Raw genomic sequence first — 7,767 nt, forward strand, 5'->3', positions numbered from 1 at the left:
CCTCCCCACTGACTGTGTCTGCAATCTGTCCCTCCTCCCCGTAACCACACAAGGCAAACCAAGCTCAGGGTCTTTGTGAAAATCAAGGCTGGAGTGTGCAGGGATCCTGCAGAGGGGGAGGGTATTTTGAATTGAAGGGTGAGGGTGAGGAGGCAGTAGTATCACTCACTGGGCTGAGGAGTGGCAGATGGAGTTTAGTTTGGATTAATGAGAGGTATTGGATTTGGTAAATCAAACAAGAGCAGGATCTATACAATTAAAAGTAGTGTGTTTAGCAGTGCTGCATAACAGAGGCCTAGGCCGTCAGGTATAATTCTTTCAACTTTGCATCTCGTATGGATAGTGTGGTTAAGAAGGTGTTTCACACATTTGCCTTTGAGTATCAGAATTGGGACGTCATGCTGAGGTTGTACAGGACATTGGTGAGACCTCTTCTGGAATACTGTGTCCAGTCCGGTCATTTGCATCTCGTATGGATAGTATGGTTAAGAAGGTGTTTCACACATTTGCCTTTGAGTATCAGAATTGGGACGTCATGCTGAGGTTGTACAGGACATTGGTGAGACCTCTTCTGGAATACTGTGTCCAGTCCGGTCACCCTGCCCGCTCATTCCATAGGCACACCTCCCTCTGGGTGAAAAAGCTGCCCCATAGGTCACATTTAATTGTTTCCCCTCTCACCATAAGCCTATGTCCTCTAGAATTGGACTCCCCTACCCTTAGAAAGTCCAGTCCGGTCACCCTGCCGGCTCATTCCATAGGCACACCTCCCTCTGGGTGAAAAAGCTGTCCCATAGGTCACATTTAATTGTTTCCCCTCTCACCATAAGCCTATGTCCTCTAGATTTGGACTCCCCTACCCTTAGAAAACACCTTGACTATTCACTTTGATATTATTGACCTTGATATTATTAAGCTGGAGAAGGTTCAGAAGAGATAAACCTGGATGTTGTTGGGAATGGACGGATAGAGGTATAAAGAGAGGTTGGATAGGCTGGGACTTTTTTCACTGGAGAGTATGAGATTAAGGGATAACTTTACAGTAGTTTATAAAATCATGAGGAGTACAGATAAGCCGAAGGGTTGATGTCTTTTCCCGAGAGTTGGGGATTCAATACTGAGGGACATTTTAAGGTGCGAGGAAAAAGATTGACAAAAGTCATGAGAGGCAATTATTTTAGACAGAATCTGGCTTGTGTGTGGAATGAACTTCCAGAGGAAGTGGGGCAGTTACAACGTTTAAAGGACATTTCGATCCGTACATGCATAAGACATCAGTTTGGATGGTGGTGTGAGCAGCTGTCCTCTCCCTCCCCCTCTCTGAATGAATCCCTGTTGGTTTTCACCCTCTTCCAATGCCTGTGCAGTGGCATAGGGAGGCCTGCAGAGGGTGGCATTGCATCACTTTAAGCACCACAGAGACTGCCAGACCTGCTCGACACAGATACACATACAGCAATAGCTAGGACACGACGTGAAGCTGATATGGTAACTTAAATGATACATAAAGAAATGCTCAATTCGCATGGTAAACTGTTTAAATATGAGTGACAGATCTGCCAAATTCCACTGTTTAAATAAAAAACACCAATTTATTTTTGTCACTGTGAAAGTGAACATTTTACATCAACTATTCACAACTCTGAGATCCCCTTTCTGTTAACCGCTTATTACCCGACTCCAACTCGATAGCACGATACTATTTCTGTATCTGCCATCCTCTCATATACACAGGCGCTTGTAAGCTCTCAGTTCAGAACAACACTCACCCTCTCTTAAAGGTAAAGTACACACATTCAACTTCATCACATTATACCCTGATGAATATTGATAAGTGGAACCTATCCATATTTCTCTTGCTCTGTGGTTTGTCAATATTTCATCTACTCTGTCTGGTATGTGTCAGGAGTTTTGATGCTCCATTGCCAGCATGCCATTATTCGATTCTGTCCGTGGGAATATAGCAGTATGTCACTTGCTGACACTCGTATATGTGGGGCAGGATTTCAGTTGTTTCTTGGGGACTGAGGTGCTATAACAATCTCAATGTTTGAAGATGGCACCGAACCTGGAAGAACTCTGAAGTCTATGGAGGAGAGTGTGGAACTCTAACAGGACAATCACATGTTGGTGTCGTGTTCAGGTTTCTGGCAGATGGGGATCAGTGCAGAGCAGTTTGAGGTGATACACCTTGGTAGGAAGACAATGAAAGACAGTTTAAAATTGGCTGTGCCGTTATAAAGTGGCTGCAGGTACAGAAGACGCTGCGTGTATATGAGCACAGATTGTTGAAGATGTCAGGACAAGTGGGGAGAGCAGTAATTATCACAGATTAGTTTCAGTATCTGAGCTGTTTACAGGAGGTGGTGTAGGAGAGACCCTCCGTGCTCCCTTCCTGGGAGGTGGTGCTGACGATGTGTTGTGAGCCCACCCTTCTGCACACCGAGACCGTGTGGATTCCATTTATACCAGCTCGACACAAAAGGGAGATGGCATCAGGGCCACGGCTTCTAAGTTGTGCCGGGGAGAAACGGAGCTGCCCGTTGGTTTAAAGTGAGAATTACCCTTCACTCAACATTGCTCCTTACTCGGTCTGTGGGACGTGGATGTTTCAGAATCTCCACACGAGGTGTCCCTCTCCTCTCCGGCTGGTACCAGGGTCCTCCCCACATAGCGGGGGGAGGGGTGTGAGGGAACTAATATCAGGCACTCCACCACCCAGCTTGGCCCTTTCTGTCCTATTCCAGGCTGTTTCTCCTGGAATGGGCGAAGGGGAGGGAGGGAGGGAGGGTGGAAGTGGGTGGCCCTGCAGTTAGTGTTTTTGTAGGTGGGGCACAGGTTCGTGGTGAGGTGTCTGGAGGGAGTCAGACCAGTGTTGTATCCATGCAGTGTTATTAGTAGAGGGGGATAAACTGGAGGGGGGGAGAGAGAGCGAACACAGAGAGAGAGACAGAGACAGAGTAAGACAGAGACAGAGAGAGAGAGAGAAGGTGCTGCTTGCAGCAGTAAGAGTGTTGGAGCATGAAGCTTGTTCGGGGGTAGGTGCTATAATAGATATACAGTGAGTGTGAGGGGGCAGAGAAAACACAGTGACCCTTATCCTGACAGAGCGGGGAAGGTTATTGCTGCTTGTCCTGTATTGGTGGACATTTCTTCAGACCGCAGATACTGAACTGAGCTGGGTGTTGAGCTCAGACTATGCTCGGTGGGTCCCGTGGTTTGGCCCCTTCAAAGAAGGGAATGGTCCCCTCTGTACTAGCCCATCCACCAGGACCTCCGTGGCCCTGTTTACAAACCGTGGTGTAATTGCCCCTTATCTGCCTGCTCGGGGTAAACTGTGCATGGCAGCTCCAAACGGAGAAAGCTCAACAGTGTGCCCATTGGCCTTTTAACGATGGCACCAGTGCCAGGGATCAGGGAATATCCAAGGGCACCTGGAAGGTGGTGAGTATCTCTAGCCATGATGGGTGGCAGAATCTGGCTGGTATTGAATGAGAGGGACACTATGGGGTGGGGTGGATAGTTAATGAGGTGAGTTCGATAAGGTAGCACCAGGAAACCATCTCCGCCTCGTGCAGACAATTCCCCGTCACATTCAAGGAAAAACAAACAAAGATAAATTATTGTTAGAATCTGCCCAATGAGTCGTAGCTTCGATTGAAACTAATTCCAGTTACAAAGATGCAGGACAAATGCTCATCTGACTTCACACCGATAACCCTTTAGCTCAGCTTTCCTGGGAAAACAAGTTCATGTTACAGGATGCTATCGAAGTGTCTAAATTTCAGCATTCTGAAACCTGGGAACACATCCTTCCATGACACTGTTTCTCAGTATTCCCCTCTCTGCCTATACACCAAACCCCTCCCATGTGGTAATATTTAAACTGATTCCCCCGCCATCTCTCTCTGGCAGTGATGTTCACACCCACAGCATCCCCTTATCATGGCACAATGGAGATTATGGAACTGGAAATGGGTGGGAGCTGCACATCCTGTCAATTCCAGCATGGGCTGCAAGTTTGCCCACGCTGAGCAGGAATCTAACACAGTGTTACTGAGCAATGCACTGGGGTCGCGTACACAGTTCTACATGTTGGGAGGGTAACTGCTCCGGGTTAACTGATGAATTCACGATGATCACTGCACAGGTCGCTGTGCTTGTCAGACTATCTGGTTGAAGTTTATAGATAATGCAATGATATGGTTTGTATAGCTCCTTATGCTGGATGTATATTTGTTTCAGGTTCACACATTAGTGCCCTGCTGTGGTCTGCACTTCTACCCGTGCTGGACAGATAATCAGTCCGGGTTTATAGATCAATGCACTGCTGTGGTCTGCACTTCTACCCGTGCTGGACAGATAATCAGTCCGGGTTTATAGATCAATGCACTGCTGTGGTCTGCACAGCTCCCCGTGCTGGACAGATATCTAGTCCGGGTTTATAGAGCAATGCACTGCTGCGGTCTGCAAAGCTCCCCGTGCTGGACAGATATTTAGTCCGTGTTTATAGATTAATGCATTGCTGTGATCTGCGCAGTTCCCGGTACTGGACAGATATCTAATCAGGGTTTATGGATCAATGCACTGCTGTGGTCTGCACAGCTCCCCGTGCTGGACAGATATATGGTCTGGGTTTATAGGTCAGTGCTCTGATCTGATCTGTGCAGTGTTACACTCTGGACAGATTGCTGGATTGTATTGACCAATGCAATGGATGAATCTGGCCAGATTGCTGGGTAGTACTGACCAGTACACTGGCCTGGTCTACACAGTGATCCACAGTGAACAAATATCTCCTCTGGGTGTATGGTCTCTGGGCTGGTTGTGTGAGGTGGATTGAGAATGTGGTATATCTAACCATCCTGTGATTGGACCCTCTGTCTCTCACCCCATTAATTTTACAGTGTTCCCAGACACAGTACATCATGTTGGTGGGGTGGGTAGGGAGGAAAGGTAATGGACAGGTCAAGGAGTTCCCCAGAACGTTCTGTCCACAACATTCTATAACTGCCATTCCCGGAACGTTCTCTTCCCAACATTCTATAATTGACATTCCCCGGAACGTTCTATCCCTGACATTGTTTGTTAACGAGGAGGAAGTGAGGACTGCAGATGCTGGAGGTCAGAGCGGAAAAATGTGTTGCTGGAAAAGCGCAACAGGTCAGGCAGCATCCAAGGAGCAGGAGAATTAACGTTTCGGGCATGAGCCCTTCTTCAGGGATGAGAAGAATGTCCCAAGCGGGCTGAGATAAAAGGTAGGGAGGAGGGACTTGGGGCTTGGAAATGCAACAGGTGGAAGAAGGTTAAGGTGATAGGCCGGAGTGGGAGTGGAGGCGGAAAGGTCGGGAAGAAGAATGCAGGTTACGAAGTTGGTGCTGAGTTCTCGGGTTGGGACTGAGACAAGGTGGGGTAGGGGAAATGAGGAAGCTGGAGAAATCTGAGTTCATCCCTTGTGGTTGAAGGTTCCTAGTCGGAAGATGAGGCGCTCTTCCTCCAGGCGTCGTGTTGCCACCTGAATGTCCTTGGTGGAGTGGGAGGGGGAGTTGAAGTGTTGAGCTACAGGGTGGTTGGGTTGGTTGGTCCGGGTGTTCCAGAGGTATTCTCTGAAACGTTCCATAAGTCGGCGGCCTGTATCCCCAATATAGAGGAGGCCACATCGGGTGCAGCGGATGAAGTACATGATGTGTGTGGAGGTACAGTTGAATTTGTGGCGGATATGGAAGGATCCCTTGGGGCCTTGGAGGGAAGTGAGGGGGGAGGTGTGGGCGCAAGTTTTGCATTTCGTGCGGTGACAGGGGAGGATGCCAGGAGTGGAGGTTGGGTTGGTGGGGGGGTTTTGGACCTGACGAGGGAGTCACGGAGGGTCTTTTCGGAACGCTGATAGCGGAGGGGAGGGAAATGCATCCTTGGTGGTGGCGTCTGTTTGGAGGAACGGAAATGACGACGGATGATACGATGTATATGGAGGTTGGTGGGGTAGTAAGTGAGGGCCAGTGGGCTTCTGTCCTGGTGGTGATTAGAGGGTCCGGATTCAAGGGTGTAGGAGATGCGGTGGAGAGCATCATCAACCATGTCTGAGGGGAAATTGCGGTCTTTGAAGAAGGAGTCCATCTGGGTTGTTTGGGATTGAAATTGGTCCTCCTGGGAGCACATGCGGCGGAGGCGAAGGAATTGGGAATATGGGATGGCGTCCTTACAGGTGGCAGGGCTGGAGGAAGTGTAATCTAGGAAGCTGTGGGAGTCAATCAGTTTATAGTAAACGTCCATGTTGAGCCGGTCGTCCGAGATAGAGATTGAGAGGTCTAGAAAGGGGAGAGAAGAGACGGTCCAGGTAAATTTGAGATCGGGGTGGAAAGTGTTAGTAAAGTGGATGAACTGTTCAACCACCTCGTGGGAGCACGAGGCAATGCCGATACAGTCATCGATGTAGCGTAGGAAAAGGTGGGGGATGGTGCCAGTGTAGCTGCGGAAGATGGACTGTTCCTCATATCTTACGACGAAGCAGGCATAGCTGGGACCCATGCGGGTGCCGACGGCTACTCCTTTGGTTTGGAGGAATTGGGAGGATTGGAAAGAGAAATTGTTCAGAGTGAGGACCAGTTCAGTCAGTCGAAGGAGGGTGTCAGTGGAAGGGTACTGGTTGGTACGGCGGGAAAGGAAGAAGCGGAGGGCTTTGAGTCCTTCGTGATGGGGTGTGGAGGTGTACAAGGACTGGATGTCCATGATGAAGGTAAGGCGTTAGGGACCTGGGAAGCGATAATCATGGAGGAGGTGGGGGGCATGGGTGGTGTCTCGAACGTAGGTGGGGAGTTCTGGGACTAAGGAGGACAGACGTCAGTGAATTGAACAAACGATAAGATCCCAAGGGAAGAAATCCCGTTCCAGGGAGAAAGTGACACTGTCCCGAAGGCCCCTCAGGCAGTTAAAGGGGTGAATGCGTTTTCCCTGTGTTTACATTTCTTCACGACACAGGATCGACCACAATTTAGACCAAAAGACAGAAATTCCAAGACTCCGTTTGTCATCAGGAAATTGGGAGAGAATCCCTCAGGACAGCAACGTTTCCACCCTCCGTATTAGGAACTGGGAAGGAGTGACCTGTGTCTGCTCTCGAGTGATCGAGTGTGTGGGAATGTTCTAGAAACCATCTATCCTTATGGATGTGTCTCTGTGTATTTGGGGAGGGAGGGTTTCTTGTCGTTTATGTCACATTTTTGTCAGTAATTCAGACCTTGCCAGTAGTTATTCCAGCTTCAGTTGTTTTAATACAGGGACACATTTGAAAATCTCACTGGGTCGCCAATCAAACGGGTCCCTTTGCCTCCAGGCTGATGGATAATGTATTTGTTTTCCTTCCTCACAGTTAACGTAGTGACCATCTACGTCCTGCTTTATAAAGATTGTGGATTGTCTCCATGTGTCAGACGTTACCTGGGGGCCATGGCAGCGGCGGATCTCCTGGTCATTATCCTCGACCTGATACTGAGACACATTCCCATTGTTTATCGGCAACAGTTTTATTTTCTGAAGGACTCCGTCCCCGTGTGTAATATCCACGCCGTCCGGCTTTATGCAGCCACTGACTGCTCTGTCTGGTTCACCGTCACTTTCACCTTTGATCGGTTTGTGGCCATTTGTTGCCAGAAGCTGAAAAGTAAATATTGCAGTGAGAAAACGGCGGCTGTGGTTCTGGGAGCAGCGACTGCGCTCAGCTGTTTAAAGAACATTTCCTGGTATTTTATATTCACGGCTCGGTATTGGCTG

The sequence above is a fragment of the Chiloscyllium plagiosum genome, chromosome 14, assembly GCF_004010195.1.
Source record: "Chiloscyllium plagiosum isolate BGI_BamShark_2017 chromosome 14, ASM401019v2, whole genome shotgun sequence".
Classification (NCBI taxonomy): Eukaryota; Metazoa; Chordata; class Chondrichthyes; order Orectolobiformes; family Hemiscylliidae; genus Chiloscyllium; species Chiloscyllium plagiosum.